Raw genomic sequence first — 15710 nt, forward strand, 5'->3', positions numbered from 1 at the left:
TGTTAAGAGACACTTCGGATCCATTAGCCTCCGCTAAGCTATTCAGCTGATAACGCTACTCTACGCTAACGCTCCCAATGTTCGACCCAGGTGAAAAAAGCTTCTGGGGGGGGTGTTTGGCTCGAGATCATGGTGCAAAGGACCCTAGGGTGAAATTACTCCGAACCATCACTTTAAGTACAGTCCATTAGTCTGTATGGCCATGATGCCTCAGCTAAACCTTAGCTAACTAATTACATTAGCTAGTAGCTCGTGAATGTTAGCAAGACAGAGCTTAACTATTTGTTTTGTCTTTTGGGTAATTAGCAGTTTTGTTCATCACCACTCACCTCCACACAAGAAAAACTTTCTGAGAGGGCTCTCCCGATATGATATTTGGATTTTTTTATTAAATACATTTTTTGACAGGGAAGCTGTGTGCAAACAGGAGTGTGTATAGGCTATACTCATTAATAAAACATAAAATAAAAAAACATGCATCCAGAAAAAAGGGCACTTTCTCTCGAGGAGGAAAAAGGCCAGGCGCTCGAGCCCCTTTTGATGTCTGTGTGCACGTGCCTGGTTTTACCTTGCAGAACTCGATCGGTTAGTTTGTTTGTGTCATTGTGTGACTTTGGTCAATCTGAACTAACACTTTAAATCACCAAAGTCGCACAATAACACTAACTTATCTAGGCAGCGATAGACCAGCAACTCCCGTGTTCTGCGAGGTAAAATGACTGTATTTGTTCCACGTCAGAAATGTCTGCCTGTAATTAATACACTAACTATGGAGAAGTACCTCATACAATTCCACCTCAAAAAATCCAAACTATCCCTTTAAGTAAATCAATGCTGCTAAAGAAGTGAGTCCGTCATGAAACTTGTAACTCTGAAATGAACGTCACAGTGGAATGAGTTGATGTTAGTTTTGTTGTTTGTGTGTTACCGTTATCATTTTAGCCACATACAATATGTGCCCTAATTCTTAGTGATAGCAATGTGTAGTAGCAAAGTTAGTTTAAATTACTTGATATTGTATTACTAGCCACAATAAGGGTATAAAAACAACAGTTACTGTAAATCCACATTAAGAGCATCTTAACTTGACCTCTTCTGGGTTACCTGGCCACTGGGCGATTGCTTATATTTTTTAAATCGTCCAATCGTGGTTACTCGAGATCGCCTATAGGCAATCTGATCGGCAGTCTGACCAGCAGGCTACATTAAACACGTAATTGGACATAACATATGCATTTGCTGAGCAGCTTCCACTTTGCCCTGCCTCCTGCTTTGCTAATTTTTTGCTGATAGTGTCTTGCTTCGGTAACTTTGACGCAGTGGATATTGTCATATTCTTCATTACAGCGGCTACTTATCCACTTTACATTTAAATCACACTAGTTCACTCAAGCACTGGCATCATAGCTCTCGTCTTTTAGCGGCTTTCTCGTAGTTGTTTATAAGCTATTCAGTTCTGTTAGCTACTTTAGGTTAGCAGTTAGCGATGGCTTCTCTCAATAGCCCATCAGGTGCAGGGCTGGACTGGGGTAAATAATCAGCCCTGCACTTTTGAGACCAAGACCAGCCCACCACAGTCGGCCGGACCACCCATCCTTGCGCTCTCCTTCAACAAATGTAAATACCAGCTTGGTTCTTGGTGGCAAGATGGCTAAATGTTGAGGGTGGAGCATGGGCGTCATCAAGATGTCTTGTATAGTTAAAGTAAAGTGACAAGTCTGTAAGTAAAGCTAAAGCTGCATTTTGTACACAGTATGCAACTGGTGTTATAGTGGAATGTTGATAAGTCAGAAAGTTATAGTATTATGTTTGTGCCTTAACTTGCTAACTAACATTAGCTACTAACAGCTAACAAGTCCTCTGGTAGACAAATGGTGGTAAAGTAATCGTTTGACATGCTTAAATCTCATGTTTTTAGCTAGCTGCAGGCACTTTTTTGATTAGCGTAGCTCAGCGGGGAGACTTGCCGCTCCACCAGAAACATCTCTAAATGAACAGTAGGGCGCAGATTCTAGGTTTAATTTGTACAACATCTCAGTTCTGATAGTAAGTTGGTTTATATCACTTTAATATCAGCATAGCAAAAAAACTAATGGCAATCATCCCTTCAATCGTCAATATATATACGATCTGATCGGCACAAGCCTACCGCCCACACCCTAGCTACACTTCTCTGCAGCAAGGCGAGAACTTTAACCACTAGATTTCAGTTCAAGCAAGATGTTGAGTTACTCTTTAATACCTCTCTCTATATGTTCTCTGTGGGAAATCTATTCATACTTGTAAGTTGATAGAATAGATTTGGTGGGTTGAGCTTCAGTAAAATACTGTAAACATCACTGATGCATCAGCATATCCAAAAAAAGTATTCCCACAAGACAGAAATGCTGAAAAGGCAAAGAACAGTGGGCAAGGGCAAGTAGAGGTGTATTATTGCTGAGTAAATATGAATGAATGAATAAATGATGACAATATGAGAGACAATATGTGTCTGTTTGGTATTAAAGGAGTTTTGGGGGCAGGGATGAAGAGACAAACAGAATGATTGAGATACATTTAATCACTTGCATGCCAGTTTGTTTCCATGAGCGACCTTTATAAACTTTACAACATGCAGGAAATAAACAATGGGACTGAACTCAGATGACTGCTGTGGTTTGGGCGTGCATGTTCTCTTACATCAACAGATTATTTACTGGTGGGACTGTCTTAACCTCATTAGCCTGTGCCTGGCTGATTAGCATTAGGCTCTTGGGAGCAGAGAAACAACAATTACTGATCATTATCACCATTTATTTAAATAATGAAGCAGCCAGGGCGTCGTATTGGCAAACAAAAGGTCCGAAATTAGCAGAGAAAGGGCTGTATGTGTTTGTGTGAGTATACGTGCATAGTCTGTGTGCACATGTTATGTGTGCACTTATAGATTTGACCACTGAATGAGTTTACATTTTCACTTTATTGTATAGCTTCAGTTAAAACTATTATGAGTTAGAGAGTTATTACTTAGGATTGTAAGTGTAATGTTATGTGGAGACATGATAAAATGACATTATTCAAATGTGTGCACGCACACAGCTCTTTTGCCAAGTACGAGTCATTTGTAATTTTTTTTTTGTAAAACATTATTTATTCATGACTAACGTAGGCTATAGGCCACTTGGAAGTTGAAACAAAGAAATAAAATAAGTCCTCCAGAGGCCAGCCTCCGTTTCATCTCCTCAGCATCCATTTTCGCGCTAATGGAAATGGATCACCTGACCGCTCATTTACCACGCAACCCGGAGCGCAAGCCGAGCCCGTGTAAAATTATAGAAATTAAGACCGTCGGGTCCCGTCGGGTTCGGGCAAAGATCTTCAGCTCTAAACTACATGTGTTTTGGTGTGGTGTATTAGTAACTAAAGCTGTCGGATGAATGTAATGGAGTAAAAAGTACAATATTTCTCTCTGAAATGTAGCGGAGTAGAAGAAGAAAGTGGCATGAAAAGAAAAGACTCAAGTAAAGTACAAGTACCTCAAATGTGTAGTACCTCATAAATACAGCACTTGAGTAAATGTACTTAGTTACATTCCACCCCTAATAGTGGATGTGAGGATGCAGCAGGCAGATGACGTAACCTCCTTGTTTGAATCTCCTGGGACAAAGTAAACATCACATGTAGCTCTAATTGGTTTAAAAGCAGCTCTAAGAGAGACAAATTGAAACATAAACAGAGAAAACGGAAAAGGGACAATATTAAGAGCAATAACTGTCATTTAAAAAAAACATAGCAGCTGCATATTTGTCAAAATTAGTCCTGCAAACTGGTGCCAAGCACTCAGACTAACTAATTTAGAATGTCTCCAATGTGATGTCGCAGGATTTGAGTGAGTGCCACTGATTGGGCTTTTAGTACATGCTTTCCGCCACCGTCGCTGCTGTTGTTGTTTATGTGGTGAATCACAGTGTTTCAGTGCGATAAGGGAACGGCAGCTGAATGCTAACAGGCCGATTGAAGATGGTGGTAATTGCTGTCTCGCCTTCGCCTTGGAAAGATATCTGTTAGCATGTTACGCACAATTGTCTTTGCCTCAATGTGTGAGTGAGCTCATCTGTCTATAGATGCATACTACAGTGTACGGGTGTGTTACTGAGAATGTTTATGACCGTATCTGTTCCATTTGGTGCCTGTTATGTGGATGCTTTTTAGCGTGTGTGTGTGTGTGTTTGTGTAAAGGCATATATGCAGCACAAAGAGGTGTGGCAGCAAATCTGTCTTCTCTTTCTTTCTCCCTCCCTCTCTCTTTCTATCACACACACACACAAGGACTAATTACTTTTTACATTATGAGACACACCATGTTAAGGTGCATGGAGCCGCTTGCTGCTGTTGTGTGCCAAGATTTAGATTAAGTTCTGCATTCGGTTCTGTGCAGATATTCATCCAGTTGTCAGCATTCAAATGGTCCTTCCTTGGAGAGAAATATGACTCACAGAGAGTACTCTGCGATTTATTTGTCATTTGATTAATGACTCATATGATTTCATTTCAGGCATTTTGTCCTTACAATAAAATTATTAGATCAGAGATAATAATAAGAGAGTGAATTAAAAAAAAAAGCAGCATGATGAAAAAGTTCTTAGGACTTTCAGTTCTGCATTCGAGGGTAGTTGTGAAACCTTTTTTATTTATCGCTCAGACTCAGACATTCAGTCTGAAATATCAAGGTTCTTGTGTGACTTCACTGCTGATATGGCGCTGATCACGAGCACTCACAACCAGCAAAAGGTGATACTTTCAGGGTTAACTTAAAGCTGCATGAATTGATTTTGGATAGGGTGCAGATGATCCCCAAACCAAGCCAACACACTGCACTATAAGATATTATGGATTTATTAACAGCATAGCATAGCAAACAGTTGCCCATGTACACATTCAGCAGACACAGAGCAACATTAGCATTTGTTTGCATGATTTTAGTCCATGTGATGAATGTAGTTATTACTTTTATTAATGTAATGACAAATCCCTCCCCAAAACCGCTCGCAACTTCTGCATCACCATGAGTAACTCTACTCTGCCTCCCTCGCCACACATCCGCAATCTCAGATTTATTTTCGACAGCAATCTCTCCTTCGAACAACACGTCAATCAAATCGCCAGGACTGCCTTTTTTTCACCTGAAGAACATTACCCTTCTCCACCCTTCATTCTTCTTCTCCGTTGCTGAAACCTTGATCCATGCCTTCATCACAACTAGAGTTGACTACTGCAATAGCATTCTCTACAATACATCTTCCAAAGTCCTCAGTAAACTCCAGTACATCCACAACTCTGCTGCTCATATGCTCACCCATTCACGATCCTGCGACATGCGGCAGTCTTGCTTACAGTTTTTTCCGATTGCTAAACGACAGTGAGCACAACTGGAGTCACATGTGCAAAACTCAAACTACAGTCTGCACTACCAACAGTCACCTGAGCTAAACAGTTCACATCACCTGCAAAACTCATTCAAAGCAACACAACTCTAAACACACGTCTCAAAACAGGCTCAGTGCAGCCAGACACTATGAACAGTCCTCACTGAGATAACACACACTGTCACTCAGAACAAACTGAGGGTAAAAACACTAGCGTCAAACACCAATACAGAAATTACAAACTTTTTCATCTTTACAGTTTGAACAATTTGAGTGACTTGACACTACTCAACAGTTTATTTAAGGAAAAATATAGATTGTATAGCATACCAATTTTTGCATAAGGTAAACAAGAAGGAATGAAAATCAGCAGTTTTCTTCAATAAAGTATTTTGTCTCTAGTAATTTATGGAATTACTGGGGAAAACAAACTAAAGGTACATACGTAACAGTACCAAAGAATAGTGTGACTAATCCTGCCTCTCTCCAGCATCATGCGGCAAGTTTTCTTCATCACATTGGATGTCTGCATCATCTCTAAATACAAATGAATGTGGTTTCTATTGCTTTCACCTCCATTACTTTCTGAAAAACAGTAAGAACACAGTTTTACTATAGTAAAGATATAGTGTTTTTCACTTTTTTTTATAGCTGTGTATATAACCTCAGACATCTTCCCTGGACATATTGGTATCTTTGCTCTTTTACCCGTTTCTCTCAAACGGTACAGTGTATGTTTGTTTCATTCTTATTTGGTGTTTGTATACAAAAAAAGGCTTTCTGAGCTTTCTCTGTATCAATACCGTATATGTTCACTAACTAGTCTAAAACAAGACAGCTGCTTAGGCTTTCAGCTAAAATTCCAATCAGCAGTGTTTGATAGGCACCAGACTGAAATCTATTCTGTTTTGAATGTGTGGTTAACAGTTTTGACAGCAGTGTGTTAGCATTTGAACAAAGTGCTGTAAATCTACAGTGTTGTGCACGTTGTGGTTAAAGTCATGGGATAAGTGTGTAGAGTTTTGAAAACCTTGTTCAAGCAATGAAAAACGAACTAGAGTCTGGTCCACATGAACTGCTGCTGTGCAGACTGTAGTTAGAGTTTTGCACATGTGACTCCAGTTGTGCCCACTGTCGTTTAGCAATCGAAAAAACTGTAAATAGTAATTTCGTGACTGATAGGAAAAATCATATTTGAAAGTGGTCCAGTATTAAGTATAAATGCTGTAACCAGCAGCCACTGAAAGGCTTGGATTATTATTTTAAGTGTCTGACAACCTTATGGAAAGGATCCCTACAGAGATAGGCCTTTTAAAAAAAAAAAAAAAAGGCTAGAAACAGCTCTAAACCCACCAGACTCCATTTAACAAAACAATACTTTTAGCGTGTATACAGTAGAGCCAACATATTTTCATATATTGAAATCGGTAAATTATGTGTTTATTTCAACCAAAAGTAGAGTTCTGATAGTTGAAAAGTGGAAAGCCAACCCAAAACGGCTTTTCATAGTTTTATTTTGTTTCTGTTGACTTTGAATGAAGCGTATTTTACGAAGCTAAAATTACTGTTTAGTTACATGTAGTCTGGTGGCTTTAGTGAACAAAATTTTGCGGAACTTATGTTTAAAAAAAGGATCTTAAATCTTAAAATTAAGATTTAAGACTTAATCTTTAAAATTGAGGTCGACCTCCTTAGAAATCCTTTCCATAACGTGTCAGACACTTAGAATATTAATCTGAGCCTGTCAGTGGCAAAACTAGCACTTTTGGTAACTTAAATACAAGCTGGACAATTGCCGTATTAACTTAGATTGTAGCTTGTTTTGCCGCTGCCGACTGCAGCGCTCTTGCTTAATACAGGACCAATGTCAAAGATTTGTTGTTCCCGTCAGTCACTTAGACACAAAAACATAAGAAAGGTCCAGGTTGAAAAAAACTGTACTTACACTTTAATATTGGACCAGTTTAAAACATTGGTGTTCCCATCTCCCAGTTACTTAGACACAAAAACATAGGAAAATACGGTCCAGTTTAAAAATAACAAAGTTACCATTTAACTTTGACAAAAAATGACTTAAACTCAAAGCCAATGAACCAAGGTTTATTTTGAATCTTTCATTGTCGTCATTTTGTAGTTTTTGTCTGGAAAAAAGTTCTGGACATCGCAGACACAAACAACTTAACCTATACGACCTTGTTCTGCCTTGATTACTCGCAGGTGACGTCCACTTATTAAAAAACCTAATTACAAAACCTCTAAAAACAATTGGCTGCAATTATGATTATTCAGGGGTGTCAATGCAAAGCTACTAATAGAACTAAATGTTTTGTGATTTAGAGTTCTAAATAAATATAAAAGGTGGTTTAAAATACTTTCCACTGGAACTAAATCAGGCTGTGGTTAATTGGACTTCAGCAGGGTTTTGAAAGTTGCAATTATTTGACGGCGTGTGTGCCCTTGTTATTCTGTCTTTGTGAGGATTAGTTTGAGTTCCGAAAAAGGTGATTCATAGAAATAAAAAAAAAATAAAAAACATTTTGTCAGGTCCTCATATTCTACACATAATGTTGCGGGTTAAGATTTTCTTTTACTGAAATAGGCTAACCTAAAATAGGTTACGCTTGGGGTTATGCTTGGGCAAATTGTCAGTAAAGGCTCTCACAAGTATAGAAGTGTGTGTGTGTGTGTGTGTGTGTGTGTGTGTGTGTGTAATACATGCAAAGGCTCATCATGTTGTTGAATGCAAGCATCCCTACATTACAGTCATGTATTGATTTTTAGGAAAAACATTTATGTAGGAACATCAATTAATCTGTTCTTGACCCCCCACCCTCGACAACTGCACATTATTAGCTCACTGCCCAAGGCTATACCTCATTATGATTTCCTAGCCACTGTTTCACTTTATGATCTTTGTGCATTGATCGCTGTGTGATTGGCCTGGGCCACATGGAGCAGCTGGCTAGAAGGTTTACATCGCTCATTAGATAGAAATCTGTACACAAGCTAATTACATGTTGGGTAACAAACTCTACAGGACATAAACCACTGTTATTTGGAAAACAAATAAACAGGAGAGCGCTTAATTAGAAAACAGCTGCCCTTTATTTGAAATAGGGAACGCCTACACTGAAAGAATGATCGTTGGTCTGGTGTACAAAAAAATAATCAAATAAGGTCTTTTATAACCCATCTATTCCCGCTGGCAGTATAATTTTGTAGTTGCAATCATCAACATTATTTTACTAAGTATAATTGGCCCGATGTGGGCCAAGAGCCTTGTGGTACGTGTCCACTGGCAAGCGTTATTCCTACGCTTCCCATTCATTGTCTATGTAAGCAACTAAGCGATGCATTCCGGTAGTGTCGCTACGACTTTGGAGAAGCAGGGTGTCGAGTTGCCCGCTCCTCATTTGCATAAAGTTTAGGTCCATGCTTCTTTATGCAAATTAAGAGCGTCCAGCTCGACTTGCCGCCTCTCTGAAACCCCACGAAAATCTTTTAAACTGATCGTTTTCTAATTGAAATGAAGAAAGATTCAGCAACTATGTAAAGCCTATTTCTCGCATTAAATGCTTACAGAAACACATTTCGTTGATCGTTTTTCATAAAATAAGAGAAAGTCATGACAGTGTCCCTCTTTTCTTCTTGTTTTTTTTGCACAGAGCCCTGGCATAAACCCTATCCAACACCTTTCGGTTGAATTGGAACATTGATTGTGAGCCAGGCGTTATCCACTTACTTCACTGGCCAACCTCATAATGCTCTTGTTGCTGAATGGGAGCATATCCCTGTAGCCTGGTTCCAACCATTTGTGGAAAGCCTGAAGCCAGAAGAAATACTGTTATAGCAGCAGAGAAATGCCCATAGTTTTGGAATGAGATGTTCAGAAATGACATAAGGGTGTGGTGCTATGTTCTCCACATACCTAGTGAATATACCAAATATATAAAGCAGAATAGTATTTAGTTTATGCCTGCAAAGGACTTTGTAAAATCATATTTCTACATACTTCTCTAGAGTATGGACCCCCTACTGCTGTTCATTTATTTTATAAAATTAGGTTGCATCTGAAACTGGGCCGGATAGATGAAAATGAATGGATATTTATATATTATTTATACATCATGTTTTAATGCTAAACATATATGGGGAAGGCACAGTCAACCCTTAAGTTTAACTGTATGACCACCATAGTGGCTAACTTACCTATAGTAAGCTTATCTTCAATGCGTAATTTAAAGCTTTAGTGTGTAACTTTTTGATATTATTGAACTTCCGTTCCATTCAAGCCATTGCCAAATGAGTTGCTACAAAGCTAATCAAGACTATCAGCTCCACACAACTCTCTCTGGATTTCTCAGCATGGCTGTGTTCAGAAGATTGGTGTCGTCCGGCGACTTTCCCACGCAAAAGCTCGAGTGAAGATAACGACCTCTTCTGAAGAGTCCATCATGTATTTTTAATCCTCCGTGTCCTCCTTGGCTACTAGCAACTGAGTGGAGGAGGTGTGGGGGTGGCGCGCGATCACGGAAGGCTTGTATCATGTGGACGCGCCGACAGTGTTGTTGTCATTACTTAGAATTCATGGGGGGGGGGGACAGAAGCTACACACTAAAGCTTTAAATGTTTAGTTGCTGTATTCATATTATTGTATATTTTCAGACTAGTTTAATTTTGAAATAAAGAAACTTTCAAAAATGTATTTTTTAATATAATTTGGTACCCCGCCCACTCCCCAAGCACTAACTCCGAGGACCCTCTAAGGGTCACGGACCCCCTGTTGAATACCTCTGCTTTAGACACTGAGAAAGATGGATAGACGTGGATGTCTTGTTTAACAACGTGAATGTCACATTTTTCATTTCAACTTCCCCCAAAACTTTGCCTTTCATTTCATTCCAGTCATAAAAACAGGGTCTACCCGAAGGTACACTACAGCGACAGATTTAAAAAAAATAGTTTAGAGCCGCGAGACAATTGAGACGTGTGTTGTGCCTGCAGAAGTGGAGTGGCCCCATATGAGAGTGGCGTTAGTAATGCTTTGTACACTAGCTGCAGGTCTCCAGTGAGTGTACTGGGCCCACAGCAGAGCACAGAGTTTGGTTATGTGTTTACTCTGAAAATCTCATCTTCTCCGAATCAATACTCCATTTAAGACTGGAGCTGGAGCGCTGTGGTCCTCCGTCCTGCCACTCTCCCCCTTCTTCTATTCTTTTCCTCACTTGCTTGGCCATTGTTTCCTTTCATTAAGCCGCCTCCTTTCCCTTAGTTGTTCTCTCCATCCTGCTATCCCCTACACTGTAAAACTTTTTACCGTAAATTTACAGTAATATACTGGCAGCAGCTTCGCCAGTAAACTACTGTTTATTTACAGTAAGCATACTGTATTTTAAAACTACAGTGCTTAACTGTAAACAGGTATACAGTTAAGTACTGTATTATATGAATTTACAGTAATATACTGGCAGCAGCTTCGCCAGTAAATTACTGTTTATTTACAGTAGGCATACTGTATTTTAAAACTACAGTACTTAACTGTAAACAGGTATACAGTTACTAACGTTATTTGAATTTACAGTAATATACTGGCAGCAGCTTCACCAGTAAACTACTGTTTATTTACAGTAGGCATACTGTATTTTAAATTTAAGGTATTTTACTGTAAATAGACATACAGTTTCTTACTGTATTATTTTAATTTACTGTATTTTACTGGCAGCTACTTCGCCAATATTACACTGTAAATCTAAAATATCCTTTTATGTTCATGTCTTTTTTTATTTACTGTAAATAAACTTATTTAATTTGTTTTACATTTATACACTTGTGTTGGCAGCATAAAGTAATACTATTATAAAAATCTCAGAATACTGATGCAGAAAAAGAAATTCTGCAGCTTTAAATTCTACCTTAGGGAAGACTGCAATAAATAATCAGTCCTAAATAACAATGAAAAAAGGCAAGATTCAAAATCTAATTAACTCTTTATTTATACTGTATAGTAAATATCATGTGAGTATACAGCACGTTTAAAGAAAGGTACGGCAGTTTGCAGTTTTGTGAACTGTATCAATGCCGTAGCAGAAAAAGTTAACACCCGTTTTGCGGCGTGTTCGTGACATCCAACATACCGCGACTCGTCTACATACAATAGAAAATGTGTCTATCATTAGCAATCTAAATCATCCGGAGGCAGACTGACCCCGAGCGCTACAAGGGTTGTAAAAGCAAGAGGTCCGTATGAAATCAAACTTGCATTAAGAAAAACATGTTTTATGTGTGATCTTATGGAGAGAAATTACACTACCCACAATCCTAAGTGTAACAGTAATGTCTCTGATTGGCCCAACTCGTTACCATAGACACGTTTATCGTATCCACAAAAACGCGGAACGGCTAGAGCGAGCCTCTACCATTGAACATCTATGATAGTTTCTCTACACAGTATTGTAACTTGTTTTCAAAATGTTTTTTAGTGCTGAATCAAATGTTTTATAATCACCAAAACTAGTAACTCATCTTGTAGCTGGTTGGCTCAGTTCCAGGGTTAAACCTATATATCAGCAATTTTTGAAATGTCAATGAAACACTTCTGGAACCACCGTAAAAAAAAAAGTGAGAAGTCCCTGTTGAGCTCCATGGAGTCACACACCATTATATAGCCAGTCACGATCCCAATACACTGCAAACAGGGAAACTGGCCAATACAATAATACAGCTCTATCAGCTGCAATAACTAAACTAAACAACACAAAATCGATCAGTATTTATCGGCATATATTGTTCATTGATAATCGACAAATGGTATCTGCACCTAAACAATACAATGCTATGAGAGAAGATCAAACAAAGTCCCACTTGAAGTCGTTGAGCTTCCTGATTAGGGTGCAGACATGCAGGTTCACTGTTGATGGTTTCTTCTGGACCATCTTTCCAGTTTTTCTGCTGGGTGCCTGTCCACTGTATGCCTTTGATCCTCTCTCAGGATTAATCCCCATGCAGATTCTAAATGACAATGTAACACAAATGCTATAGGTTAGTGAAGAAACGGTTAATTTTGGAGAACATATAGTCTTTCAGTGTTAAAGGAGCTACAGCTTAATTTGTGTTTTTCTTATACAAATAGTATTCAGCTACTAAACAGGTTTAAAAACAGTATAATATTTATACCAATGTATAAGTACACATTCCAAAGGAAATAAATACAGTTACCAATAATTAAGAAATCTCCATAAGTATGTCATTTCTGGAAAACATATTTTAAAGCCTAATACAATTATTAAGTAGACTTTTTTCCTCCTGCATTTGTGGAGAATATTTCATGAACATTAGAGCTGTGTTTTTACAGTATTATTTTAGAAAACTTGAATGAGAAAAAACATTCTATTATTTTGAAATGTCACAAAATGTAACAATGCTGCTTAATGGTAGGTAGTTACTAGAGATGCACCGATTACAACTTCTGGTCGATTCCGATTTTTCATTGAGTTTGATCTGCCGATACCAATTTTAGGCGATTCCGATAAAGACTAATTCTAACCACTTTAAAGCACACACAAATATTTATTTTCTATCTTTTCTTTTATAGAACATGTTTTGAACAGATAATGGATCACTATAAAATAGAACTATATAATTACTCCTGGTGTGGGTAATCCACACACATCTAAAGTTAGTAAATGTTAGAACCATTTCCTTCTTTTCACATCCAATATCCAACTAAAAATATGTGATTTATTAGCAGGGAAAACAGGTAATGGCTATACAATAATATATAAATAACAAAGAGAGTGAGAGTGCATGTCGGAGAATAGAGCGGACATGCGCTTCACACCGCGACCGGGCCGATCACGTGCAAATCGCCCAATTCGGCAGGTCACCAGCCGGTCAATCGGTGCATCTCTAGTACAGAGCTGCTGCTACAGCGTGACGGGTGACGATAGGTACTTACAGCCTATTGTGTGCTGCACATTGTACACCAAATGAGCTGTGCACAAGCAGACCTATGGTTTTGGTCTGGTTTCACCCGATCCAGATTTGGTGTCGCGAAATGACGTCAAACCCCTAAGTATTTTTATTATTTTTTTACATTTTAGTAAATGTATATGCTTGTAGTACATCAGCAGCTTTAGCTACTGAAATTCTAATCTCGGAGAACTTAATCAATAAAAAGTCAATCCAGGTGTGTAATATGTGTGGGAAATCTCCTACCTCTGAATGAACTCCAACGACCATGCAGCATTGTCCTGGTATTGCAGGTTAAAGTTGTAAAAAGTTGACATTAGAACAGCAAGCCCCAGCACAAAGGACACTCCCTCACTGACAACCTAGCCCTCCACGCTCACAAACCACCGCTGAGCAAAGCTGGACCTGAAAAAAATATGAATAGTTAGTAGAAATGGCAACAATATGATTTCACTGTTCAAATTAATTTGATCTGAATTTATTTATATCCACACAATTTGATTGTATGTCTTCATATGTATGGCCAGGGGTTAAATTGCGATTTGTTATGTGAGGGTGCTCTCCCTAGGGGGGTCCGGGGGTATGTCGAGAAATTGAGTCTTACATGATATGTGCAAAACTGTAATGTTAAGAGCCTATACTATACTCTGCATTGTTGTAGTATCAACAGGTATTAGGGCATTTAGCATTTACATTACTGTTAATCAGTCATCACTAATGATTACACACTGTATTACCTTGTTATGATATAAGAAGTGACCCATACAATGTGCCAAACATATTGTGCCACATGAAGAGACAGTGCAGCATATGACAGTAGCAACAGCTGAGAAAAAAGGAGAAGGCATTTTATCTGTTAATCCTACCAACGTAGACACGTTGGCGTTATGTAGTTGACCCGCAGTGGTGAATTGTCTGCAGTTCTGGGCAGCAATATCATGTTGTCAAAAGCATCACTTTCATCAAATTGTATGTGACATATTTAGATGGTATGTGCCGCGGCTGAGCCCCGGAGATCCCCGGCCCAATGTAACCCCTGCGTATGGCTATGGTAGAATTAGACTTTGGTGACTAGAAATATAAAACAAAATATTAGGCATTGTGGCTTTATCCAACAAATACAAAAAAAGAAGAAAAAAATGCCTGTTAACTAAAGTTAGTTTTAGATGGGAAAAGGAGCAAATATGAAGCCACTGAGTTTACAATAGAACAGTTTCAAATGTTCGTTAACAAAAAAGTCCGCCAAATGTGTTTTTGAAAAAAAATTACAAATATGAAGCCACAAAATTGACAATAAAACCGTTTGAGAATAGATAACACGTCAATATTATATCTTCGTTTGCACAAAAAAAGTCTGTAATCTAAAGTTATAGCTAGTTTTAGAAGTAAAACTAAGCAAATATGACTAAACAATGTTCATTAGCAAAAAAAGTCCGCCTAAAGTATAAAAAAAATTACAAAGATGAAGCCACAAAATTGACAATGAAACCGTCCGAAAATAGATAGAGACACGTCAATATTATAACGTTCTCTTCTTTTGCACAAAAAGTCCGTTATCTAGCTAAAGTTATAGTTTTAGGAGTAAATATGAGAACACAAAAAAGTCTGTAAGGTTACAGTAACTTTAGTTTAAGAAGGGAAAAAAAGAGCAAATATGAGATTCAGCAGGGTTGAGGATTTTTTGTTTTATTTTTAAAGATCACGTCCAAAATGTCTGTACAGTCTAACGTTAGGCTCCTTGAGGAAATCTTCTAACGATAACTAATTGTGTTAGCTAGTGGTAACGTTAGTGACCGTGACCTGTCAGCTAACGTTAGCCAACATTAACTGATGCTTAACTTTACTAGCTAGCTAGCTAGCTTAACGTTAATGTTACTGAGTGATCTGCTGCCATATCTGACAACAAAGAAATCGATAAAACTATCCTTAATAACATTTCAAGGCATGCAAATAAAAAGATTTTGAAACTTACATGAATGTTGAAAAATCGCGTCCTCTTGATGCAGCTGCTACTGTCCATGCGTTTTCCTTCAGAGACTGAATGATGATACGCATCACCGACCGAGTCCGAGCCAGTCACCGTGAGAAAAAGTTCTTCCCCCTCCCCCTCCCACACCATACACATACAAATAATAGACACACTTTTTGCCGTAAGATATAGTCCTGTTATACTAAATATTTTCTCACTAATTATTAGCTGCTAATCACACCTTTTTCCCTTAAAGCATAATTTGGAAAGAGTAGCAACAGTGAAATGTGCTGCATGTCTTAAAATAGACTGGTCAGAAAAATAAATATGTTCAAATTCAAAGTGTAATTCCCGCTTTTTCTTTATTT

The 15710-nt window shown here is 38.3% G+C and overlaps 1 long non-coding RNA gene across 1 annotated transcript; it reads right to left on the minus strand.

Annotated features, from left to right (window-relative positions):
- Positions 1-12215: 12215 nt before the first annotated feature.
- On the minus strand, positions 12216-15498 carry LOC120556863. The gene is made up of 3 exons (XR_005638900.1): positions 15346-15498; positions 13620-13778; positions 12216-12413 (listed from the first exon to the last, which is right to left on the minus strand). It is a non-coding gene; the product is annotated as an uncharacterized LOC120556863 (long non-coding RNA).
- Positions 15499-15710: the final 212 nt, after the last annotated feature.

The sequence above is a fragment of the Perca fluviatilis genome, chromosome 4 (genome assembly GCF_010015445.1).
Source record: "Perca fluviatilis chromosome 4, GENO_Pfluv_1.0, whole genome shotgun sequence".
Taxonomy (NCBI): domain Eukaryota; kingdom Metazoa; phylum Chordata; class Actinopteri; order Perciformes; family Percidae; genus Perca; species Perca fluviatilis.